Source organism: Mustela nivalis (assembly GCF_964662115.1).
Source record: "Mustela nivalis genome assembly, chromosome: 16".
Classification (NCBI taxonomy): Eukaryota; Metazoa; Chordata; class Mammalia; order Carnivora; family Mustelidae; genus Mustela; species Mustela nivalis.
The window spans coordinates 22,470,086-22,496,734 of NC_139035.1; the positions used below are offsets into that span (position 1 = coordinate 22,470,086).

The following is a 26,649-nucleotide window of genomic DNA, read 5'->3' on the forward strand; positions in this document are numbered from 1 at the left end:
TGAGATCTACGAACTTAGGATGGAATCTCTGGAGAAGCCCTGAGCTCTGCCCTCGAAAGAAGGAAGAGGGAAAGGGAAAAACTCAACTTCTGTTGGCGTAAAGAGGCACGGTGGGAGGGATGTTGTACTAAAAGGATAACAGGCTCCAAAAACACCCTGTAATGTGACGATGATGTTCCGCCCTGACTGGCACGTGGTGCAGAGAGCCCCTCTCCCCTTTTTGAGTTTCAGAAAAAACTTATTACAAAAGTAGGAACCCCAGGCCATAGTTAGCTGTGTGTTTAATAAGCCACTTTACTAAAAAGTTTAGAACTGCAAATCTTTACACTCTCACTGCGACAGACTCACTCCTTGGCCAGGATATTGGAAACTTCATTTGCTTCCATTTCCAGCTTCTAGGCTTGTGGACACCCCCACCCCATCCTCATTTCTTCTGTGGAAGAGGAGCGATCTTTTACAAATATAGGCTAATCTGATGACTCCCCGCTTAAACCTTCATGTAGTTTCCGGCTGAAACCAAAGGGAATTCCAGAGTCCTTCGCAAGGCCTCCAATGCCGACAGCTGCTCCGCAGCCTTCCTTTCCAGTGTCCCCTTAGTCCCCTGTCCTGCCATCTGCACATAATCTATTCATTTCCGCCTTCATGCCTATGGGGCCCATACCTGGAATGTTCTTCATGGCAGGCTCTGCTTGTTAGTTTGGTCTTGATTCAGATGTCACTGCCTTACCCCATCCCTCTTTGCTGCCACATTTGCTAATATGGTTCCCTTGTGGGATGAGATGCTGGATGTCTTGGTCACAGTTAGGACACGGTGAGTCCTCTGTGTTTGTTGAATAAAGGAACTAACAGAAAACCAGATGAACACACAGCTAGATTGTTAAAAATGAGGATGGAATCAGCACCAATGGAGAAATGTCTAAACGTTTTCTACATCCCAAATAGTGGAAGAGAGGTTGGACCACTCTTGAGGGAACAGATTCCCTACTAGGAAGGCAGCGAAGCAAGTCTGGGATGTATTACAGGTTTTCTGTCCTGCATAGAAAACTGAACTTGGCCTTGGAGGAACTCTACAACCTTGGGCTTCTGCGGCCTGCCCACTTCCTAAGAGCTAGAGACCCCCAGACAGGAGCCTATTAGAAATCTGAAGGGAATCCAGCCTCTTGTACCCTTTTATCTGTTTAACAAGTGCTTGTGTGTCCTGTACTATGTGCAGATAGTGTTCTAAGAACTTCGTTTTTTTTTTTTTTAAGATTTTATTTATATATTTGAGAGAGAGAGAGAGAGAGAGGGCAGGAAGTGAAGAGGGAGGGAGAGGGACATGCAGACTCCTCGCTGAGCAAGGAGCCTGACATGGCCCTATCCCAGGACCCTGAGATCGTGACCTGAGCTGAAGTCAGATGCTTACCCACTGAGCCACCCAGGTGCCTCTAAACACTTTGTAACATGTGTGCTCCTCAAAACAATCTTGTGAGATATTATTATCCTCATTTTTAGTATAAGGAAACTGAGTCACTGATTGGTCAAGTGATCTCGGGTGAAAGAGTTCCTTTGATTAGGGCTCGAGGAAACCCCATCCTTACGGCGTGAATGTGGAACACAGTATATCTGGTCAGATCTGCTAATTAATGGTATTTCCCTTGTGAGGGGCCCTTGAAGGCCAGTGTCATTCTCCAGATCTGTCTGACCTGCTGCCTCTCTTCCTGGTGGTGGCACCTCGTTACTCAGCACCCTTTGTAGTGAGATGGGGCCACTGCCTGGATTCAGGGCGGTGGAAAATGAGCCCAAGGGTGGGCTCCACTCTCAGGCCTGGCCGCGGGGAGGCCCCTCGGAACCACACGTCAGGGATGTTGGAGGCCGGCACGCAAAAGGACGTCGTATTGAAATCACCATTTGGAGAAAAGCTGCTCCCGCATCAGCCACAGCTCTCAGGGATTAAAGGCTTATTGGCCAGAAATGAACTTCTTCCCCAGTTGGTTCATGGTACATTTGGTGGGGGTGTTAGAGGAGCCGGGTTTGCAGACACAGACGCTGAAGAAAAGCGTATTCCTCGGGGGAAGTGGATTCAGAGCAGTAGGGACCACGCGGCATTGCTGCGTGGGGACTCCTGAGGGGCTACGAGGGAAGACAACCCAGAGGATAAAAATCAATTCCCTGGGTGCCTGGGTGGCTCAGTGGGTTAAAGCCTCTGCCTTCGGCCCAGGTCATGATCCTGGAGTCCTGGGATCGAGCCCCACATCAGGCTCTCTGATCAGCGGGACGCCTGCCTCCCCCTCTTTCTCTATCTGCCTCTCTGCCTGCTTGTGATCTCTGCCTGTCAAATAAATAAATAAAATCTTAAAAAAAAATCCATTCCCTGTCTCCTTGCTGCGACATTCCCACGGTGATTTTGGGAGCGGCCAGGGAAGGGTGCCGGGAAGCCACGTGCATCCGGCGCTCTGGAGATGGGTGCTGAACTGCACATTGGTGGTTTGAGGCTGTAGACAGTTTGGAAGGGGCTAGGGGGTCAGTTTATGGCTGGAGAGGACCTGGGGCAGGAGGCCTGGGCTGTGCGTGGGCTCACCCTGTGACTTTGCACCAAGGGGCTCCTTCCCAGGGTTCTGAGGGTCAGGAAAGATGTGCGGGGAAGCCCAGAGCTGCTGGCTCATTCTGGGGAGCTTTATCTTTCTTCCTTTAAACTCCCTCCGTCCCGTGTGGCCAAAATGCACATGATGGCTTTTGTGCTACTTAGGAGATTTTCAGACCTTTGCAGCAACCAGGAACCTTAAAGAGGGCAAACCCAGGGTACCTATATGAGGCAGGGGAAAGCAGGCGCTGTCTTTGAAGTTGGGAGTGGGAGGGCCCCAGAGCCCCCCACCCCACCCCAGGGTGCTTCCACACCCCATCCCGCTTCCTGGCAGCCTCTCAGTTCCTCATACTCTAATGTGAAGGACCTTTGGCTGGGACCTGGGTCAGGAGAAGAGAGAGGCCTCTGAGAGGCACCCAGTCCTTTTCTGAGATGGTGAAGAAGACACTGATAAGTCAATGAGATTCTGGTGTTTCAAAGCCACCCAAAAGTGTCTATGGCAAAGTGATTAAAAATTGAATTATTTGGGGGCTTCCTGGGTGCCTCAGTTGGTTAACCATCTGCCTTCAGTTCAGGTCATGGTCTCAGGGTCCTGGGATCGAGCCCCAAATTGGGCTTCCTGCTCAGTGGGAGAGTCTGCTTGTCCCTCTGCTTATGTGCTCTGTCTCAACAAATCACAATTTTTTTTAATTTTAAAGATTTTTATTTTATTATTTTGGATGGAACTGGAATGAGAGGACACCTGTTTCCTTCTTTAGGAAACTGTTACAAAAAGAAGATCATGGATTGGGAGAGAGGATGATTTTGTAGGAAGAAAAAATGTAAATAAGTGTAATTGTCTAAAAGTGGTGACAGTCTTGCTTGTAGATGTTCCTCCTGCATTTTGGGAAGTTGGAGAATCCGTAATACTTTCAATTAAAGTTTTCCTGAGAATCCCCAGCTGACTTTGGGGGTGGGGGGCATTGTCCTTTGTGAAGATTTTAAGCTTCTGTGAGTGAGCAGACCTACACTCCAGAGTGACATAAAAAGCAATCTGCACCTCCTTCCTGATTTGTCTGTAATGAAACTTGCTTTCCTCAGGTCTCAGCATTCGAGGCAGATAAATATGTTCCCTTTCATTGGCTCTTACTCATACTTCAGCAAGATTTCCCATGTGCTTTCCTTGGCTGGCTGGGAAACTGGACCACAATTTATGGCATCTTAGGGGACAGGCACGTAGAATTCCAGTGGGATCCCAGAACAGAACCTAATTGGAGATTAGAGACCATTGTGGTGTGAAGCATTTCTTTGAGATCAAAAGAGGTGCATGTTATGCAAATATTAGCAAGTGTAAGTTCACACTATCTATTGAAAATTTATAGACTCATTATGGTCAAGAAGGCTGGAAGATAAGTAGTTTTTGGGAAAGATGCAGGTAAATTCAGGGAAGTGGCAAATTACCCCAGGGAAAGTAGAATGGCTAAAGAGTATAGCCCAAACTTTTTAAAAAGATTTTATTCATTTATTTGACACACAGAGAGCCAGAAAGCACAAGTTGGGGGAATGGCAGAGGGAGAAGGAGAAGCAGGCTCCCTGCTGAGCAGGGAGGCAAATGTGTGGGACTCGATCCCAGGACCCTGGGATCATGACCTGAGCTGAAGGCAGACACTTAACCGACTGAGCCACCCAGGCGCCCCCTGGCTCCAACTTCCAAAGATGGTGTATGAGATACCTTTGGTGGGAAGGAATGAAGATCAGCAACTGTCCTTGATTCTGCTTCTCAGGAAGACATTGTGATGTGGTGCCCAGGACTTTGGAGACAGACACACGCTTGGTGCCCTCTGGCTCTGCCGCTAAAGCAACACCTTCCAGAGGGCAGCTGCAGGCACCGGGTGGTGTCACACAGGGTCAGACCCGGGAGGCACTCAGCCATGTACCCCTTCCACCATCCTGCTGGGGTTAAAAAAATTACCTATATATAAAAAAAAATGAACCAGAATAGTGGGAATGAATGAAAAAATAAAAGTTTTCCTATGAAGTAGTGGTGGTTCTCTTGTAGTACTTTTCTCTCTCTCTTTCTCTCTCTCTTTTTTTTTTTTCTTTCTTGGTTTGTTTTCTGGGGAAGGGGCCTGCCATGTGGGTTTTCAGTCAATGATGTTCCCTGACTTAAGTCTTCCCGCCCCCCTCAAGGGGCTGGGCTCTGAGGAAACTTTTTTTTTTTCAGGCTTTTGTTCTCTGGCGGTTTTTTGTTTGTTCACCTTTTTTTTTCTCACTTTGACCGCTTTTGATGGTTTTTGTAGTTTTAGAGGAAAACAAACCGCACCCTGATCTCCCTCTCAGAGAGAAGCTTCAGTCTGGCTGCAGAGCCCAAATAAGTTCCGCCTTGGCTGCTGGCAGAGCAGGTTCCAAGTCGCTGTCCCTGGGGATGGAGGATCTTTTGCTTGTACCCAAAACCACGGCAGCAGCAGCTTTGGGCACCTCCAGACCGCTAGAGAGGTTCCAAGCAGCAATTGCACACTGAGATTTTCCCGCTGGCCTGGGCTGGGAGTGCCTGGTCTTTCTGGGTCTAAGAGCGCCCACCTTGCACGCACCAATTTCAGGGAAGGCAGAGGTTCCTGGGTGGGTCTCAGGCTCTGAGAACGGGGCACAGGTCTGAGAGCACCAGGCTGGGCCTTCGCGCACCTCTCTGGGGGGAGAGTTTGGTGCAGGCTCTGAAACAAAGGGCACCGGCTGGGCCTTTATACCTCTCTCAGGGGAGTATCTCAGGCTCTATAGCAGGACTCAAATTGTGCTGCCTGGTGTGGCTCCCATCCCCTCACAGGTGCACTGGCAGCTTAGGGACCAAGAGCTGGTTTCTCCGCCGCACTCTCTCTGCCTTAGCGCCACGGGAGGCTGTCCTGGGACCGGGAACTTAAGCCCCTGTCCCTAGCCACCCCGATTCCCACAATTTCCCCCGAGATCCTTTGCTCTTTTGGAGTGCTTTCAACCAGTCTCCGAGTTAATGCTGGCCCCCAGATGCAGGGCACTCTCGCTCGTATTGGGGTATTACTTTCCAACTGGTCGCCTCTGGTAGCTCCCTCCCCCTTTTGTTTATCTTCTGATATCAGTTCGCAGTTCCCACTCCACTTCTCCCCCACTGACATCTTCTCCCCCTGTAGAGATCCAGACGTGTATAATTCTGATCTCAGGCTGATTTCATCGGTGATTGGAGTTCATGGGTGATTGGTAGGTAATCAGCTCATTTTGGGGTACAAGTTGAAAAGATGCCTCCTCCTACTTCTGCGCCATTTTGTCTCCCCTCTTAATTTTTTTTTAATTTTATTTGACAGCACAAGTAGAGGGAGAGGATGAAAGAGAAGGGAGCACTGAGCAGGGAGCCAGATGCAGGGCTGGATCCCAGGACCCTGGACAGATGCTGCCCTGAGGGAGCCACCCAGATACCCTTTTAGACCTAGGATGCAGGTAGGAGAAGCAAGCCAGGAGTTCCTTGGCCCAACACTAATGACCATGGCTCAGACAAATCCATCTTCCACTGCAGGCTTCCAGATACTCTGCAAAGGAGACATTCCCCTTCCTGTCCCTGAATGCTCTGCCAGTTCAAGGCAGATCCATGTTTCTGAGGGTTCCTCTTTGGTCATTCTGTCAGGGACAGCCAAGAGGGCTCCAAGCCTTGTGTGGACCCCAGGCCTGGGGATCCCAGCCCTGAAATCTTTCCTCTGCCCTTGATGACCTGTCAATCCATGCCAGGCTAGGGAACAAACACAGAAGTACACAAGATCAACTCGCTTTGGCCCCAGGCGCCTGGATTCCCCAAGGAGGGCTTCACCTGGTCTCTGAAGGGGATTCTGGGGGTTCCAAGATGGCCATGGGTGGAGCCCACCAGGTAGAGAGGCCCCTGGAGAGTGTCCACTGGTGCTGAGCAGATGGAGGATCCCCTCAGGCCTTCCCTCGTGGCTCCACTGTGCCCTGGGGAGAGAAAAGGGCCGGCCACACCTCACGGGGGCCGCAGCTCGGCCGCCCAGGAGAGGCAGCGGGCCTAGGCTGGAGCTCAAGCAGCGGCAGGGAGGCCGGGACTGGGCGGGGGACTGGGGTCCTGGAGTCAGCAGAAGAGCAGTGGGAGCCGGCAGGGGGCGCAGCCAGCCCCCTCACCGGACAGGACAGAACAGGAGGCTGGGCGAGGGCGCATGGGCCTGCAGAGGCCTGCACCGCTGTTTGTCGCCTCCCACCCGCCGCAGCGCACCCGCACCTGCCTGCCCCACCCACCACCTTCTGTGGGCCCAGCGAACTCACCGAGCAAGTAGCGCCTCCCGGGGAGGCAGGGGTTCTGGGCTGGCGGGGCAGGGCGCGGGGGATTGCATCGGAGCCCCACTGACTCAGGTACTGAGGGGCTGGGGAGGGGTAGGGGCGCTAGGGAGAGAGGGAGGCTGGGGCCCTCCTGCGCGCTGCCACCTGCTGCTTCGTCCGCGGGACCGGGAGGGGGGCCTGGCGGACAGGTTCCTGGCGTCCTGGTGCTCCTACGCCCCACAGCCCTTGCCCCACAGCCCTCGCTCCACTTCTCGGTATCCAGGGAACCCGTGGGGCCCTACTGACATCAAGGGGCTCAGCACCACTGGGCTCGTCTGACCCCCAGAGAGACGCCTGTGCTGACAGGCTTCTTTTCCAGAACTTGATGGAAAATTTTGTCCCTCAGAATCACCGGGCTCCCCAGCCCGAGAGGAGCTGGCTCTGCCCACACAGCCTGGGCCCCACTGGGCCCCCTCCACCTCAAGTGCCTTTTACCCAGGAGCCCCAGGATACCATTACTTTCTGGCCCATGGACCCCTTCCCCCCACCCCCACACCTCTACTTTGGGGCTGCAACCACCCTGGGATCACTTCCATCTCCGGTCCCCTACCCCACAGGTCCTTGTCCACCTCCAGGCCTGACCCCTGGCCCCTCTCACCTCTGGAGTCACTGAAACCCTTCCACTAGGGGGCCACTGGCATCTGCGATCCCAGACTCCCGGGACTCCCCTCCACCATGGAGCTCCCTACCCTGTTTCCTCTAGGAACTGCTGTACCTAGAGCACCGAAACCCCACATTCTCAAGCCAGCTGTCTTCGGGCCAGGGACTCAGATATCCTCAGGGACCCTCCTTTCCGGGGCACATACTCCTCTCTGTGCAGGAGAGACCAGAGAGAGCAGGATTGGGGATCCTTCACTCCAGCTGGATGGAGGGGCAGAAGCTGGGGTGTGTGTGAGGGGGTGCTCACAGGTGGCCTCCCTGGGTAAGGAGCTTCCAGGAGGAAACTTCAGGGCGAGGCCATGATGTGGAAGCCTCAGGAAGCACTGGCTGCACAGACTCCAGGCTCCTGGCTTGGGCAGTGGGCATTTAGTGGCCAGAGCCCTACAGGGCCAACCCCGTCCAAACCCACCCCACCCTGGCCGGCTTTTTTGTCTTGAATTTGCACAGCAACCTTTTCTCCAGTATGAAATTGAAAGCTTTGCTTTGGAAATTTTTGTGTCCAGGAGGCTCCTGGGCATCCACTTACTTTATTTCCGGAGGCTAGTTGAGGAGGGTGGCGTCTTTGGGACCTTAACAGCAGGTCTCCTGATTCTTCCTGACTTCCATTTTTTTTTTTTTTAGATTTATTTATTTGAGAGAGAGAGAGAGAGATAAAGAGCACACCACAGAACACATGCAGGCACAGGTGAATGGGCCAGGTGAATGGACCTGTGCCAAAACAAAGAGTCAGATGCTCAACCAGCTGCAACCACCACCCCCTGCCCCCCTTTTACAGATGGGTTACATCTACACACTGTTAGGTGCTTTGCCTGGACCCAGCCGGGTCTTAGGACACCATCTCTTGCCCAGTGTCTCTGGTCAGTACCAACCCATGCCTCAAGTGTGGGAATGACTTCTTCCTGACTCCTTTTTTTTTTTTTAAGATTTTTTATTTTATTTTATTTATTTGACAGAGAGAGATCACAAGTAGGCAGAGAGGCAGGCAGAGAGAGAGAGAGGAGGAAGTAGGCTCCCCGCTGAGCAGAGAGTCCGATGCGGGACTTGATCCCAGGACCCTGAGATCATGACCTTAGCCGAAGGCAGCAGCTTAACCCACTGAGCCACCCAGGCGCCCTTCCTGACTCCTTCTTAACTCCCTGTCCAGCCTGCATTGCCCACCCCCCTCCAGGCTGCCCTAGTTGTATATATTGGATCCCTGTAGATTGTGGGCACCATCAGATCCTCACCTGCCGTGGCCGGCGCAACAAATCAACCAGGAACATGAGGGTAAGAGGATGAAGAAAAGAACTCTAGAAGCAAAGAGATGGGGGGCAAGAGGAGCACTGAGGAGGATGTCTAACAGTGCTAAGTTTATTCAAAGCATTAAGGCCATATATATAGTGACATTACATCTGTGTCTAGTTAAGCAACCACAGTTCCTCATGACGCCAAATGGCTGATGCCAGTACAAATACAGCACACCTGAAAGTAATTTATGGGCTGTACTAAGGCAGCAAGGGCCAGCAACGAACTTTATAGCCCAACCGAATTGTTCTCATTTGTTTAGCAAGCATGTGGGAAGTCACGTAGGCGAGTGCACAACACATAGCACAGACCCTTTCCCAGTGCTACTCAACTTTTCATGTCCTAAACCTTTTGTTAGGTTATTTGGACTTTAAAGGAGGCACAAGTCAGGGTCTGGTTTGGTTCTTGTCTCAAGCCTTATTGCGGCCTCCCACACTCACCGAAATGAGAACATGGCTCAGGGTTATGGAGTGAATATACCCTTTAGGAAACATTAAAGGATGTAGCATAACTGGTCCGGGGTCACCCAGCCTGTGAGAGGCATGGGTGAGATTCAGACTGCACTGGGTCCCACAGCCATTTTCAGCTCACCTTAGTGTCCAACCTGGTCCCAGAAGGTTCCTGCTCAGGACTTTGCTTTGTGCTGAGCTGGGCTTGCTTCCTGCCTGTGACGCCATTTTCACAGTGTGTCCCCAGCCCACCCTCTCACATTGAGCATCAGTGCTGCCTTGGCTGGCCTCTGTTGATCGTGCCGTTCCTCCATCCCTCTGTCACCCCTCTGTCCCACTGTCCTACTGCCCTCTGTCCAGTGGGCCAAGTTCTGAGTTTCTTGCCTGCACTTCCTCTTAACTGTGCTCTGTTGAAATCCTCTCTAACAGGGAGGACCTGCTTATCAGAGCAGCTTGATTTGGAATCCGTCTCCTCTGGGGGTCAGAGCTTCTGACCATCATGTCCCCAGCCTCAGCACTGGGGATGCCTGCCCAGCCTATTCTGGGTGCTCGTGGAGCTCTGGGATCTTGGAGAAGATTTGCCATGAAAATAAGCATTTATACATAATACGGAAGAGAAGATTTGAGGAAAATGAGTGGGTGTCATCTGGTAATGTTTGTGGTAGGATGGTTCTGAAATTTATGGGCCCTGAGTTACCAAGAATCCTAGGTTGCCCAGCTGTAAGGACCTCAGATAGATCAGCTGGGCTCCTCACCTCATTTGACAGATGGGAAGTTGAGGCCCAGAGCTTAGTGCCACAGAGCAGGAGTGAGGAGAGATGTTAGTGACAGGAAGAAACCATAGGGTAAGCACAAAGTGGCTGAGCCTGGGGTTTGTTTATGCAAATGAGTTGCTAAAACAGTGGGCCTGAGGCTGCTGACCCTATCTAGTGCCCAGCAAGAAGTAACACCAGCCCACACCTTCTGAGGTTTAACTCATGCCAGGAATGATTCTCAATGTTTTATTTGTGGGCACCTGGGTGGCTCAGTTGTTCAGCTGAGGTTATGCTCCCAGGGTGCTGGGATCTAATCCTCACCAGGCTTACTGCTCAGTGGGAAGCCTGCTTCTCCCTTTCACACTCCCTCTGTGTGTGTTCCCTCTCACCCTGTCTCTCTCTCTCTGTCAAATAAATAATAAAATCTTAAAACAACAACAACAACAACAACAACACCAAAATGCTTTATTTTCCTTAGGAGATAGGGTCTGTTATGGCTACCATTTTAATGCATGGAAATATGGGCACAGGGGAGCTAAAGGAGTCCAAGGTCACACAGCTTGCAAGTGGAGGAGCCAAGATGTGAATCCTGGGCAGCCTGCCTCCAGAACCTGCATTATTTTTTCCCCTTGTGTATGTCATTTTTAAAAACCTTAACCTGAATTCTAACAGAGATGTGTAAACATTGTTAAGCATGTAGTTTATTGATCATCACAAAGCTTAGGTTGTGAAGCATTGCAGCAAGCTGGGATGGGCTTTGATGTCAGACCTGGTTAGAATCCAGTTTCTGGTGCTGCATGACCTTAGGTGACTTACTCAGCCTTAGTTTCTGCACTGAGTTTGGCAGCCTTGTGATGAGTAGGGCGTGTGACAGTGCCTAGCGGGTTTGGTGCCTGGCGAGTGTTTAATAAATGGTTTTCTCTTCTTAATAATGAAGATTCTAAGTTGTGTTGGTTTTGTTAAGCGGTCCGAATACCTTCCTCATCGGTCAGTTGCCTTGTAGGTACTTGTGATGAGTCACTTTGGTAAGTCACTATATATAGCTGAAACATTTGGGGGTAGTGGGGGGACACCCCCCTGCCCCCACTGCCCCTGCATTGAAAGTCTGTAATTTAAAATGTTCCACCTGTGCCTGTTTTTTTTTTTTTTTTTGAAACATAACCACTTTGGGACAGTGAAAGTTTTATGTCTTCTCCTTAGGGTTGTGACAGCTTACTTCCAGTTTCTGTCTGGTATGCTGATGGGCCAGAATTTATTTTAAAAACATTCCATCACATTCCAGGCACCTGTAAGGAGGAATATGTTGAACTTCTCGGAAATTATTTTTTGGAACTGTTTTTATCCTGAGGAATAATCCATTTAAAAATTGAATGACCTTTATGGTTGACTTTTCCACTCTACATAATGCAAACTGAAAAACTCGTTGTTTTCAGCTGCTTCTGCAGCAGTGGGAAGAGCAAGCCTGTGGGAGTCCTCCCCAGGTTGGCCCCAGCACAGAGCTGCATCATTCTACACACCCCTCATGCCTTGTCTCCTTGTCTGTGAGGTGGTAATGATGGTGCAGGGAGCTCCGGGGGTTGTCGTGAAGGTTACAGAGATGGGGGGTGTAAACTTTGAACAGTGTGCCCCACATAAAGTGCAGATCTGGTGAGCAGAGGCAGCTGCTCACATTAATTGTTGATGCCAAGGCACTGGAGTTCCACAACAGCCTATGCCTTTCTTTCCTGGGTCCTTTTTGTCTCAGCCACCACCTTAGAGAAAGTGACTCAGCAAGGCTGGTGCTTGTGGAGCCCTCTACAAAGCCAGCTAATTCACACGGGCAATGCCCTGGAGATAAAGGGGGTTTTCCTGGGTGGTAGGACCCCATTTCAGAGGCTTAACTAGCCAGTTTCTCCTAACTGGTCCTGTCCTCCAGGGTCAAGATGAAGGCCTGCCAGGAGACTGGTGGTCTCACCAGAGTTTTCCACTGGAAGCATGAAGGACCCCATGGGGCCTTGTGCAGAATGACATGGGTGTTGGAGGGAGAACAGGGGGGACATCGCCTGTACCATCATGGGCAGGTCACTATATCTGGCTCACGCCGGCTTTCTTCCCATCTGGGAAATGGCAGAAGACCATGCTTTTTCACAGGAGGGATGAGGGTTTAGGGAGGTATTTGATGACTGTGTTGGGGCTGCATGAGTAGCAGAGTTGACGGAGGGGTCTTGGAGTCACAGACGGGTTCAGGCCCCTGCTGCTGCCACATAAAAGTAGATCGCTTGGGTAAGCCATGGACCTCAGTGTCCTCCTCTGTGCACTGGGGATAATACCTAGCATGTAGGTCTGTGAGGGGTACAAAATAGAAGGCCATATTAGGAGCTTAGAGCAGAGCCTGGTACTCACTAGATTGTAGTTTTATGGTGATACTCTGGCATCACTGGTGTTGCAGACCTGGTCCTACCCTCTGGAAGCTTTGACTGTGTGACAGATGGCTTATGAGGCCGTGGCTAACAGAAAGAAGCGGTGTCTGTCTTTTCTTAAGATTAAGGGTACAGAGGGGTGCCTGGTGGCTCAGTCGTTGAAGCATCCAACTCTTGGTTTCAGCTAAGGTCATGATCTCAGGGTGGTGGGATTGAGCCCTGAGGTGTGCTCTGCTCTCAGTGTAGAATCTGCTGGAGGTTCTATCTCCCTGTATTTGTGTGTGTGTGCTCTCTCTGTATCTCTGTCTCTGTCTCTCCCTAAAATAAATGAATCTGTAAAAATAAATAAATACATACATGCATAAGTTAATTAATTAAGGGTACAGAAATCAGTGATGGAGCTGGGCTGATGGGACGCTTGGCAGCAAAGACAGGTGCACCCTGCTTGAAGGCTCAGGGGAGGCTGCGGTGTTGCCAGTGGTGATAGGGGTGTGAGGAAGTTGCCTCGTGCAGCATCCAGAGAGGAACTTAGATGGGGAGGGTTCCAGGGAGTAAATGCCCATGGGTAGGAAGCATCTTCAGGCAGATGAATGTCCGAGGGTGTCCTCATAGATGGGGAGGCACCCTTTCTCCCTGAAGCTGCCCACAAGTGGAGGTGTGCCTGCTGGGGACATAACTAAATCATTGGGGTTTAGCCTCCTAAGCTGTTAATTTATGAAGATGTAGCCAAGACCTTGTCTCACTGCTTTTTTTTTTAAAGATTTTATTTATTTATTTGTAAGAGAGAGAGAGAGAGAGAGTGAGAGCGAGCACAGGCAGACAGAGTGGAAGGCAGAGTCAGAGGGAGAAGCAGGCTCCCTGCGGAGCAAGGAGCCAGATGTGGGACTCGATCCCAGGACACTGGGATCATGACCTGAGCCGAAGGCAGCTGCTTAACCAACTGAGCCACCCAGGCGTCCCAATGTCTCACTGCTTTTTAAAGAGAAGTAAATTAAACTGTTGTTTGGGATGGTGTTGTCTTCCAAAGGCTCATTCAGAGTCAGTGGCAGAGCTGCTGTGGGCTTTCCAACTTGTCTTGAAAGCCTGGTCCAGGCAGGGTGAGGGATATTCCCATCTCTTGGGGTCTCTTGCCCTCTCTGCTTATGGAAGAACGTGGTTTTGTGACTGGTAAATAAACAGGCATCTTGTGCAGATCCTTCAGCTCTTCGTGTGGCTGCAGTAGAGGAAATTCCCATTTACTGGGCACAGACTGTGGCTGGACGGGCGGTGTGGCGGGGCTCTCACCGAGCATTCTCCTTTCACGTAATCCCCGACCAGACATGAGTTTTGTGGTGTTGCCACTTTCCTGCTGGCCAGGAGGGAAGTTGGGGCCCAGGAAAGTTACACTTTCTCGCTGTGGTAAGCGGCAGAGCCATGTCAGCCGGTCCAGGCCCTGGCTTTCAGGTCTGTTTGCTGTGAGCATTTCCTCTTGTGTTTCCAGCTTTTGGCCTGTTTGACCTACCAAACTATTGATGGTGTATTGATAATTCTAATACTTTCGACATTGTGAGAGATTAGCTCTTCACTTTGTGCTAGAAATGTTTCTTGCTGTATTTTTCTTTTAATTAAAAAAAAAAAGTCAAAGTCCTGCGTTTCTGCCCATTTGAATCCCCCTGAGTCTCCCTGTTGTGAAGTGGTTGGCTTTGGGGATTTCTAGGGCAGGGTCCCTGACATAGTTGGTGGTGGCTTTGCCTGGAGGAGCCCATGGCTCAGGACTTAGAGTGGGGACTGGAGCAGTGTGAACTGTGGCCTGAAAATGTGTTCGTGTGTGCTAAGGTGGTGCCCAGATTCTTTTGGAGGATGAACTGAGGTTTTGATCAGTAGGTTAGAGAAACACCTGATGGAATAACACTGATTTTGTTTTTGTATTCAATCCTAATTTTGTGTTTTTCTTTTCGTGTAGTGCAGTGTGCTCTATGTTCTAAGAAAAAATTGGCAATCAATTCATACAGTATCATGATTTAATAATCCTTCCTCACTCACCGGGTCAGATTTCAGGTTTTTATATGTAGTTTTTATATCTGTAGTTCTGTTTCTGAATTCTGCATTTTGATTCATTCCTTCATTTTTAAATTTCTTATTTTAAAGATTTTATTTATTTGAGAGAGAGAGAGAGAAAGCTAGGAGCAGGGGCAGAGGGGGAAGGAAATGGAGACTCCTCACTGAGCAGGGAGCCTGATGTGGGTCTCAGATCCCAGGTCTCTGAGATCAGGACCTGACCCAAAGGCAGATGCTTAACAGACTGAGCTACCCAGGTGCCCCCACATTCCTTCATATTTTCATTTTTACTCCAGTGCTGCACTGTTTGGCTGGTTGCTTCAGTTTCTGGGAGGGAGGGAGATGACCCCCTTCCCTGTTCTTCTAACAAGTTTGCTTTTGCTGCGTTGACTGGAGAAGGGCCAGGCTTCCTGAAGATGAGTAGGATGATTCAGTGACACCCAAAATGCAGTGGCTATCATTGTTCCCACTGTGCTTCAACAACTTCACCCACTGACTCTTTGATGATGGCAGCCACCAGCAAATCTTCTGCAGAGGACTGCTGCCTTGGGATGCTTTTCTTGTGGTGCTGGACTTCATTCCTCCTGGCAGCAAGTACAGCTAGGATTAGAACCTAGGAAAAGTCCCATTAGAACCCAAGAAAGTGGGGTGCCTGGGTGGCTTAATCGATTGTCTGCCTTTGGCTCAATTCATGGTCTTAGGGTCCTGAGATCAAACCCTGCACTAGTGTCCATGCTGGCTGTGGAGCCTACTTAAAATCAAACAAACAGAAATCAGCCCAAGAAAGTACCATCCTTTGTGTTGTTCTATACTGTGGATCAGATTTTATTTTTCTTTTCTTTTTTTCTTTCTTCTTTCTTTTTAAAGATTATTTATTTGTCAGTGAGAGAGCACAAGCAGGGGGAGCAACAGGCAGAGGGAGATGCAGGCTCCTGGTTGGGTAAGGAGTCTGATGCCAGACTTGATCCCAGGACCCTGTGATCATGACCTGAGTCATGTTAGGCTGCTGCCTAACAGACTGATCCAACTAGGCATCCCCCAGGATCAGACTTCAATAACCCTACCAGATTTCTTTAGCTTTGACATTTTAAAGGACAATGAAAGCTAGCTAAACCTACACCAGGATTCTGCATCTGCTGGGGCTGTGCTGTCCGGGCCTATGTGCCTCCTTTTCTTCTAACCCCATCAATTCTACCCATGTTTTCGCCAGAGAACTGTAGGCAGGTGTGTGTGTGTCACTAAAAGCTTTGACTCATCATTCATATCTTTATTGTAAGCTTATAATCTTTATTTTTTTCTTTTTTTTTGGATAATATTTTATTGATTTGTTTGTTTATGAGAATGAATGGGGAGCAGATGCAGAGGGAGAAGCAGACTCCCTGCTGAGCAGTAAGTCTGACATAGGGCAAGATCCCAGGATTATCACCTGAGCCCAGTGCAGATGCTTAATGGACTGAGCCACCCAGGCGCCTCTTTATTTTTCCTTTATTGATTATCTGCCTTTCTGAGGCAGTGTTCTACCTGGGTTTTCATAACTCCACACTAAGGTATTCTTCCACCAGTGTGGCCTGTTTTGAGGTAATTCCTATACATTCTGGCTATGCTGCTAAGTGATGCTATGATCTTGGACTCTTTTTTTTTTTTTTAACCTCTCTGAGCCTTGGTTTCCTCTGTGCTAATGGGGATAATAAACCCTCTCTTGCAGATGTGTGGAGGGCCATGGCTGACTTGGATGCAGTAGGGGTCATCTCACGGCACATGGAATACACAATTTATCTTGCTTCCTGTCTTGATAATGACATCTTGGTTTTCATGCTGTCTTAGAACAAGTAGAACTTGACTTACATGTAAGTTGTGAATTCACGTACTTTTGACAGAGGTGTTAGTTTAGTTTAGTTTAGTTATTTCAGTTTAGTTTAAAGCAGGCTCCACACCCAGTGCAGAGCCCAGTGCAGAACTCAAACTCACCACCGTGAGATCAAGACCCGAGCTGAGATCAAGAGTTGGCCGTTCAACCAGCCTAGTCACCCAGGCATCCCTTCTGTTTATCATTTCTCAAAATATGTGACAAGTAACACTTTCTCTGCCTGGACCTGTCCTCACACCTGCTATGCTGGCCTGGGGGTCAGACGTGTAACTGGTGTGGTGCTGGTGATGATGAGCAAGACAATTGTTAAGTCTTTTTACCCTAATTGCTGTTGTCCTATTATTTCCCTTTTTTTTTTTTAAGATTTTATTTTATATCGTGGTGATATATGCTAAAACTGTTGCTTCTGGTCCTGCATTAAAACTTGAATATGTAGGGCATTTTTAAAGGATTCATCCCTGGAGATACAGTATTTGTTTTTCTCTGTCTGACTTATTTTGCTTAGCACAATACCCTCTAGGTACATCCATACTGTTGTAAATATCAGGATCTCATCCTTTTTGATAGCTGAGTAATATACCATTGTGTGTATGTACCACTTCGTCTTCTGTTGCTGGACACGTGGGCTGCTTCCATATCTCGGCTATGGGAAAAAAAATGCTGCAGTAGGCTTAGGGGTGCCTCTGTGCTTTCAGAATGTTGAGTCTGATGTGTCAACTGCCACAACAGTCGTGGCAACTCAGGAAGGGAGCCAGGTCCAGGAGGTAAGAGGAGGAGTGCAGCTTTAGGCAATCTGAGTTGATGTGTCTGTGGGACCCACAGGTGTAGGTTCTGGTTGGACAGTCAAAATGTAGGGATGGGTGCTTGGGGGAAAAGAGATGCAATCATGCTGTTGCCAAGGGATATATTCCTTGTAGAGAGAGTGACAGTTAAGGATTTAGGGTAATTCCTTCTTTTCTTGGGCAGATAAAGGGGAAGAATAAAGGAGTAGTGGATGGAAGGGGAGAGACGTGGCTTTGATGCCAGGAAGGCATTTTTGCACAGATGTCTAGAGAAGAGAGATTTCAAGGAATGAAATGTCAGCAATGTTCGATGATGTGAAAAGTTGCAAAGCAGCTTGATTAGGGGGTGGGGGTAGATCGAGGAGGTTGTCACTGAATACTGAAAGAAAATGGGAGGTGAGTAGTGGAGTCCTAAGCCAGACAGAGAGATAGAGTGACTGGGCGTGAGACCATGGAGGTCACACACAAGAATAGCCTTTTAGAAAGTTTGATGGTAAAGACACAGACGATCATAACTCCAGACAGCTTGGACAAGGGTGGGTTTTACAGGCTGTGTTTACCTATTTGCAGGTTGATTGAAGGGAGATGACAGATGGTGCATGGTGCTGGGTGTTGTGGGTTGAGATGGGATCAGGTATACAGAAAAGCACACAGAGAGGAGTGTATGGATGCCCTGACTGCTTCTGTAGAACGTGAGGCCAACATTAGGCATGGAGGGAATGGTACGTGGCTCAAGGAGATGTGCAGTCTCAGATACAGACCACATGGCTCAGAGTCTTACAGGGCTCTCCTTGCCTCTGCGTGGCCCTTCTCCCAGGGTTTAAGTTTTGAACAGTCCTTTTGTTGCTCTGGGTTTGGGGTGTGACTGGAGAGACATAGCAGAGAGCAAGGGCTGAGGAAAGACCAAGAGGGCAGGAACTCACAGAGGGGAGTCTACTACCCTCTCTGCCTTCCCTGGTATGGGCTCTCTCCTGATCTGGATGGACGGATGACCTGCCATTACTTCTTTTAAAAATGTGTTTGGCTTTACCCTGCCAGAAAGCAACACATGTTTATTGAAGAATAGTGGGAAACCCCAGAGAAACTGAAGGAAGAAAATAAGCACTCAGCTGAAGACAACCATTCAAAAGTTCTGGCACCTTTTCCTCCCAACTTTCACTGAAGTTGAACAGATAAATGTATATATATGAAGTGATTTCTGGGAAAGACCAAAAAAAAAAAAAAAAAAAGATACCAACAACAAGAAAACAAAAAAGAGAACAAAGCAGAAGAAAACGGTGTTCATTTTCTTCCTGAGGCTGCCCTTCCTCCGTACTGCTACTTGGTTTTACTACCTGCTTTTCTCCCTGGGCTTTCTTGACAAAACATGGTTCCACTACTTTTACCTTCTTCAAAGTGTTTGACAGAGTCATTTGCTTTCAACATGGAGTTTGAGCAAAATGGACTATTGTTTTAAAATATTCTATCATGTGTGCTGTAATATCTCATCCTGGACATGATACAAATGCTATGATAAAAAGAAGAGATGCTTTTAAAGTGATCACCAGAGTTGTGAAATTCATTGGCATGATCCTTCTTTTTTTTTTTAAAATATTTTATTTATTTATTTGACAGACAGAGATCACAAGTAGGCAGAGAGGCAGGCAGAGAGAGGAGAAAGCAGGCTCCCTGCAGAGCAGAAAGCCTGATGCAGGGCTCGATCCCAGGACCCTGGGATCATGACCTGAGCTGAGGGCAGAGGCTTAACCCACTGAGCCACCCAGGCGCCCCGACATGATCCTTCTTTTGAGGGTCATAATTCGTTTAATTTTTTTCTGCTCCAGCTTAACCTTCGCAGTCTTCAGTTGTTATGTGCATTAGACACAGTATTAGCAGTAGTGGCAGTAAAAATACTCCTGTCACCCTTTACAGGTACCATTTTACTAGCCTCTCCTTACCACTGTAGCAGCTTTAAACCCTGTTTCCACCCTGTTCATTCCTTTAAATGCCCTTTCTTTCTGGCTTTCCTTAAAACCTTTTTCTTAGTTTTTGGTGTTCTATAGCTTTACCACAAAATGTCTAATTGAAGATTTCTCATCTTGCTTGGTATCTGAGCATTTCCTGTATTTCTGGATTTATCATTTCCGTAATATCCTCAGCTGTTTTCTTCTGAAATGTTGACTCTGTCCTTCTGCTGTTCTTCCCAGGATTCTTATTTAAACCTGCCATCTGTTGTTTATGTCTCTCAAGCTGGCATTCATCCTCTTCTCCTGCCTCCTTGTGTTGCATTCTGGGGAATGTCTTCACTTCTTGGTGCAGTGTTGTGAAGTCCTTCATTTGGGGCTCATCTACTGCCGCACCATTCTGGTGTGTTTTCTGTTGTGTTTTACGTCTCAGTGATTTTTGGTCTCTGTTTAACTTCCTTCAGTTCCATGTTCACACTTGGCCTGTTGCTTTTGATAGGCTCTTGATCCTTCTTCATTTTTAAACCTCTTTTGTGTTCTTAAACAATTAACATGCAATATTTTCTATTCTGTATCTGATCATTCCAGTGTCTGAAGTCTTCATTTTCCCTCAGTCTTCTGTCTCTCACAGTGGCCTCATTTCTCGCATGCTCTTGTGAAGGGATTTTGAGACCAGATTTATTGGAACATAGATGTAATCTCTTTTAATTCTGTTTTTTTTAAAGATTTTCCATTTATTTATTTGACAGAGAGAAATCACAAGTAGGCAGAGAGGCAGGCAGAGAGAGAGAGGGAAGCAGGCTCCCTGCTGAGCAGAGAGCCTGATGAGGGACTCCATCCCAGGACCCTGAGATCATGATCTTAGCCGAAGGCAGCAGCTTAACCCACTGAGCCACTCAGGCGCCCCTCTTTTAATTCTGGTTTTTTTTTGTGGCTTTTTTGTTTGTTTGTTTGTTTGTTTGTTTGTTTTTTCCTGGGTTTGTCTTTCCTTTGCCAGGAGGCTGGGAGTGTTCTTGGTTGGGATCACTTTGGTTCCATTTGAGGGTCCTGGTTTATTAAGGAAATCTCAGGTTCAGCTCCCCCAACTTACCATGTGGTGGGAATGGGGTCTGGAGGGCACAGGCCTGTAGAGATCCTACAGTGAAAATGGCATTTGTTCTCTGGCACCCTGATTTGTTTCTCTTGAGCTTGTTGCTTACAGATCAGGTTTTGGCTCACTTGTTTCTGCCACCTCCCTTCTTCCTGCTTCCTTTCCTACTGTTTTCTACGTCCTTTGTTAGTTTTCTGATGTCCTCTAAAGCCCAGAAATGTTTTGTGAATTCCATTTGCCATCACTAATTGCAAGTCTCATCCTGTAGCTGTAAGGTTTTTTCCGGCGAGATAAACACAACACCAGGCAAAGTGGGTGCAAGGCAAGATTTATTAAAAACACTCTCCGGTGAAGTTTAAGGGCTCAGGAGAAGGGGAGCCAGGAAAGTTGCTCCGGGAGGAGGTGGGCACCCTCGGGCGAGGTTCCGCCACTCTGGAAAGCAGAGTGGCGGAAGTCGCGCCCAAGGCAGGGAGGAGGGGGCTTTTAAGGGGTCTTGGGGAAAGCTCAGGGGTCTTTTGGCAAGTTTCCCTTATTTGGATATCCTGCCTGCTCATCGGGATCCCATTGGTCCACAGGAGCCCGGGGCGGGGGTCTCAGGTTCCTGCTTGGGCCTTTGTTCTCCTGTCCGAGCTCAGGTCTTGTGGCGGGAACTTTCGCCATCTTTGGTAGCCCTTCCTGCCAGCCCAACATTCCGGCCTTTTGCTTAATATAATGGTGTCAGGGGCGTCGACTCGGTTCTGGCTACTTCCTGCTGACAGGGGGCATCGTCATGGGGGTAGTTGGAAGTGGGCAGGCGAGAGTAGGGCTGGAGGAGGAGTTGATTGACAGATACTCAGGCAAGTTCTTGTAGGCGACCCTGCAAGTACTGGAAAAGACAGGGAGCAACTGAGATTAGAAGGAGGATTATGCATACAGGTCCCGCCAGAGGGAGCAGCCAGGTTACCCAGTTGTAGGGGTCCAGGCCCCAGGAGGACGTGTCTCGCCACGGTGCTTGGATCCGATCCCTGAGCTCTTTGATCCTGGAGGTAACTATATGATTGGTTAACAAAGTAACAACATTCTTCATTTAATAATAGGCAGGTCCCCCTCTTTTCGGCGGTCAGAAGGTCTAAGGCCCTTCGGTTCTGTAGAGCTAAGGCTGCCAGGCTGGTGACTTGCGTCTGTAGGGCTGTGAGGAAGTCAGCAACCCGTTCTGTGTCATCATTCAGGGCTTGGGAGAGTTTGTAAGAAAAAAGTCTATGGAGGTTTCTATCCCCGCTGTTCCAGTTGCCACCCCTGTGGCTATTCCTGCCCCTGTTATGAATGGGAGGAAGGCAGCCCTTCCTCCATGGTGTTGGGGAAATAGGATGGACAGCAGCTGGGATTCAGAGTAGATGGTGGTAGAAGGAGATAGTAGGATGAATATACAGCCCAGGGAGTCGTTAGTGGTCAGGCAGCGATAGATTCCCTGAGGTCACAAGAGAAATATTCCCGAGGGAGTACAGTACAGGAGGGAGGAATTAGTGATATGGCAGCTGGATGGTAATGGAGGACACATTAATAATATGTATGTTTCCCCCCATGGGGCCCATATGGACCGTATTATTTGTGGCCCTGAAGTTGGGGAGTGGCCAGTCAATAGGGAGGGGTATCCCCAGGACGTAGAGTGAGGTAAGGTAGATAGGATAAAAGAGGCGGGGAAATGGCTGGAGGGCTATGATTTCTAAGAAAGGGCGGCCGTATAGTAATTCAAATGGGCTTAAGCCTGAAGACCCGCGGGGCGTAGCCAGGAGTCTGGTGAGAGCCATAGGCAGAAGTGTAGGCCAGGAAAGACGTGTTTCTAGGGTAGGTTTGGTGAGTTGGGCTTTGAGCAGCCCGTTGGCCTTTTCTACCTTACCGATGACTGTGGGTGGTATGGGATGTGAAGTTTCCAGGTTATGTTGAGGCTCTTAGCTACCTGTTGGGTTACACTGGAGATGAAGGCAGGTCCGTTGTCCGACTGGAGGGTCCGGGGCAATCCCAACCTCGGGATGATGCGCTCGATGAGTATTGTAGCCACTACGTCCGCTGTTTCCCAGGCCATGAGGTATGCTTCAATCCAGCCTGTGAATGTATTTTATGGCGAAGCATGGGAGTGAAGTCCAGTTGTCAGTCTTCCCCCAGCTGATGCCCTCAGAGCTGTTGGTTAGGCTCTGGTCTGCGGATTCCTCCTTGTGAATTCACGGCGGAACAGGTTTTGCAAACCCTGTGGACAACTTTGATTACCTTAGATAAGGAAGGATGATAGAACAATGGCTGAAGAAATTAGTGGAGAGCCTATGGGCCACTATGGAGGGATTGGTGGATGTCAGTAATCAAGGTGTGCACCAGATTGCCTGGCAGGGCAATCCTGTCCTGGATGTAGATCCACCCCTTATCTGGCAAGGGTATAGGCAGTAAAGTTGCAGGGTTTAAGTGGGGGGAGGTAGAGAGAAAGAGACATGCGGGTTTTCTAGGAATAGCAGGTGGAATAGCTGGAGACGAGGGTCAGATGGGCCAGGTATCGGTGGCTAAGGAGATCTGTGAGTCGGCAGGAGAGTAGACCGTGATGGGCTGCCCTAAGGTCATGTTGAGGGCCTTAGAGGGGGGTACCTGATATCCCTTGGCCCCCAGAAAACTAAGTAGGGTGGAGGTGTCGTCTTGGGAGACCGAGAGGGAGGGGCTACAGAGGAGGAGGTCATCCACATATGTAGTAGAGTATTGGCCTTAAGGACGCACTGCTGTTAAGTCTGTAGGCCTGGCCGAAAATGTGAGGGCTGTCCCTGAACCCCTGGGGTAGAACAGTCCAAGTTAATTGTCCAGAAGCATGCGTGTCAGGATCCTCCCAGGTGAAGGCAAAAAGAAAATAGGAATCAGGGTGCAAGGGGACGGTGAAAAAAGCGTCCTTTAGCTCCAGTACAGTAAAGTGAGAGGTGTTTGGGGGAACGCGAGACAGTAGGGTTAGGAACGACTGGGTGGAGGGGGACCACGACCTCGTTGATAAGCCTAAGGTCTTGTACCAGTCGATAAGCCCCTGAGGGCTTGCATACTGGGAGGATGGAGTGTTACAGGGGGAAATGATGGGGTTCAGGAGTCCCTGATGTTAAAGCCGTTCTACGATAGTTTCAGGCCCTGGCGGTGGGCTAAGGAAATAGGGAACTGAGCTTGAGGGAAACTTAGAGTTATCCTTAAGCTGTACTTTAACCGGGGTAAGGTGGGAAGCAATGATGGGTTCTGAGGTGTCCCACACCTGAGGGTCTACAGTAGGTAGGTCATCTGGAGTGAGGGTCGAGGGAGTGGAGAGGTGTAGGATGAGACGGGTTGAGGTGGATAGAGGAGAGGAAGGGGAGAGGCAGATAGTTGCCCTTAGTTTCTGGAGAATGTCCCTACCCAGTGGAGGGACCAGGCAGGAAGGAATCATAGGAACGAGTGGGGGAAGGGAAACCCATCCAGGCTACAGGTAAGGGGAAGGGTCACCCTAGGATTGTAGGAGGTCCCATCGATCCCCATAACAGTAATTGGTGAGGTTCGAGTAGGTCCCAAGTAGGAAGGCAGAACAGAGTAGGTAGCCCCCGTGTCCAGCAAAAAAGAGATGGACTTACCCATTACCTGGAGCATAACCCTGGGCTCGGCCTGGGTGAGAGGGGTGGCTGAGTCTGGGCTTCGTCAGTCGTCCTCCAATCCAAGCAGTTGAAAGGCCAGACTTACTATCTCGGGGGGTCCCCCACGTTGAGGCGCCGAAGATACCCCGAGGTTAGGGCAGTCGGATTTCCAGTGGCCCATCAAATGGCATTGAGGGCAAGGCCGAGTTGGCGGCTTTGGATTGGGGCACTGGCGAGCCCAATGTCCCTTGGCCCTGCATTTGAAACAGGCCCCCCGGCAGGGTGCGATTGGTTGCCCCTCTCTGCTGGCTCCCGGAGCCGGCCGGCCGCAGGGCTGCTACCAAGGCTTGGGTCTGCAACTGAACCTTTTGCTGGAGTCTGGCTTGTCGTTTAAGCTCAGCCGCCTCCTCACGGGAATTAAAGACCTTAAATGCCATTTTCACCAAGTCAGAAATGGGGGTCTGAGGGTCCTCCTCAGCCTTCTTTAACTTTCCCTGTATATCTGGTGCCAATTGAGAGATAAAATGAGTAGCCAGTACCGTGGCCCCCGCAGGAGAGGCAGGGTCCAAGCGAGTGTACTGGGTTAAAGGTTAGGTCAACTGGTTAAGAAACATGGTGGGGTTGTCGTAGGGGCCTGGACAATATCCCTAATCTTGTCGTAATTAACGGCCTTATTAGAGGCTGGCCACATGCCTGCTATGAGACACTGGACCATGCAGTCATGGCGCCAGTGGCCATCTTGGCCATCCTGATAATCCCAACCTGGTTCTACAGCTGGGACCGCCCGGGCTCCAGCATCAGTGAGCTGGATCTGATCCGCGTGCTCCTGGGCAGCAGCCTGGATGCGTTCCCTCTCCTCTATGGTGAGGGTGGTGGTCTGGACCACATGTAAATCATGCCAGGTGAGGTCATAGGCTTGGGCTAGATATTGGAATTCTTTAATATAGTTATCAGGACTGGCCAAAAAGGAGCCCAAACATTTCTCAATTTGGGAAAGGTCCTGTAGAGAGAAGGGCGCATGAACTCAAACTTCCTTAACTCCAGCAACCTCCCTTGGGGGGCAGACTAACTCAGCGGGGGGGCTTTCGAGCCCTAGTGCGGCTGGAGCCACACAGACACATTCACGCAGTCAGGCACTCTTCAGATTCAAACAGATTGGACACCCTCCCCTTTGGGTATCCCTGGCTAATGGGAGGTGATCAGTCTCCCCTTCCATTCTTTACGAAAGGATCTAGCTCAAACAGTAGCCCTGCGGTTGTTACAACAGAATTCAATTAAACACAAAAGGTGTTTACCAACAGATTTCAAAAGCGTAAACCTAGTTCTGGCGACCAGCGCTCGGGTATTTTATCCCATTCTGTTAAAGGTTACCAAAGACTTTGAATGCTACCTTAAGAATGACCCATTAAAACTCCGAGACACACAATTAACCAGCAGTTCTAGTCATCTCTTTGCTAGCAGACTTTAACAAATAACAAGAGCCTATTTGACCTTCAGTAAACTTTGATTGGAGTTTCCCGTTTACTGCGGATAAATTTGTCAGGAGTTCGGATAGGAGTGGGGAGGGGAGAAGAAGGGGTTGATGAGAGCCCCGGTTCAGAAATCCTGAATTTAAGGGACCTTGGGGTGAAGGATTGCGGTAAAGAGGAGGAGGAGGAGGAACCAGAGGCCCTCTTGTCAGTGGGTGGGTGAAGCTCTCTGGGGGTTCAGAGAGAGGAGACGGGGAGGAGAGGTCCAAGTCTTTGGGAGCAGTGGGTGGCAGGGGAGGGGGGGGGAGCGGGCCAAGAGGACCTGAGAGATGGAGCAGTGAGAGCAGAGGAAGGGGCGAGAGTGCAGAGTCCAGAAAGCTGGACATAAGGGACCTTGGCCCATCTGCCTTGGTGTCTGCCAAGGTTATTTAGGTCCATGAAAGTCTGATAGTTAAACGTGCCTTCCAGAGGCCATTGGGACTGATTGTCTAATCGGTATTGTGGCCAAGCGACAGTACAGTAACGTCGTTTTCGCAGGTCCTGGTCCAGTTCCAGGGTTTTAAGATTGGCCAGCAGGCCTAAAACAGCCCCGGGATGTTTTAGGGTCGAATTTGGATTGGGAGGTCCCCACGATTCGTTGCCGGGCAACCCGAGGGCTGGAGGAAGGCGTCCCCTCGTCCACCACTGGGTTGCGGAAAAACTGTGTCGACTGCCGTAGAGGTTAGGGCGTCTCCCAGCCTCTCGGAGTCACGGAGGTCACCTGGTGACCGGCGGGGTCCACCCTGACGCGGCCGCGATTAGGGCAGGGCTTTCCAGAAGGAGGCGCGGAATCGGGGAAACTCACCACAGCTTCAGAAGTGGCGTTCGGAAGGGCAGGTCCGGTTCAGCCAGGGAAAGGAGAGAGCCTCCCCACTGTGTGGGGGCTCAATCTCCTTCCCGGGTCTCGGCACCAAATGTAAGGTTTTTTCCGGCGAGATAAACACAACACCAGGCAAAGTGGGTGCAAGGCAAGATTTATTAAAAACACTCTCCGGCGAAGTTTCAGGGCTCAGGAGAAGGGGAGCCAGGAAAGTTGCTTCGGGAGGAGGTGGGCACCCTCGGGCGAGGTTCCGCCACTCTGGAAAGCAGAGTGGCGGAAGTCGCGCCCAAGGCAGGGAGGAGGGGGCTTTTAAGGGGTCTTGGGGAAAGCTCAGGGGTCTTTTGGCAAGTTTCCCTTATTTGGATATCCTGCCTGCTCATCGGGATCCCATTGGTCCACAGGAGCCCGGGGCGGGGGTCTCAGGTTCCTGCTTGGGCCTTTGTTCTCCTGTCCGAGCTCAGGTCTTGTGGCGGGAACTTTTGCCATCTTTGGTAGCCCTTCCTGCCAGCCCAACAGTAGCAGGAAGGCCAGAGCCAGACACTGTAATGCTCTACCTCCCACAGAGGAGAT

At 49.8% G+C, this 26,649-nt stretch overlaps 1 long non-coding RNA gene across 4 annotated transcripts in view; it reads left to right on the plus strand.

Annotated features, from left to right (window-relative positions):
• Window positions 1–26,649, plus strand: part of LOC309850337 — a 52,398-nt gene that overhangs the window by 7,226 nt on the left and 18,523 nt on the right. For 3 of the 4 annotated variants that reach the window (XR_014304189.1, XR_014304190.1, XR_014304191.1), the window contains exon 2: window positions 16,176–16,317. The exons of the other annotated variant lie outside the window; for it this stretch is intronic. This is a non-coding gene — a long non-coding RNA (uncharacterized lncRNA). The remainder of the gene's footprint in view (window positions 1–16,175; window positions 16,318–26,649) is intronic. 4 annotated transcript variants of the gene reach the window in all.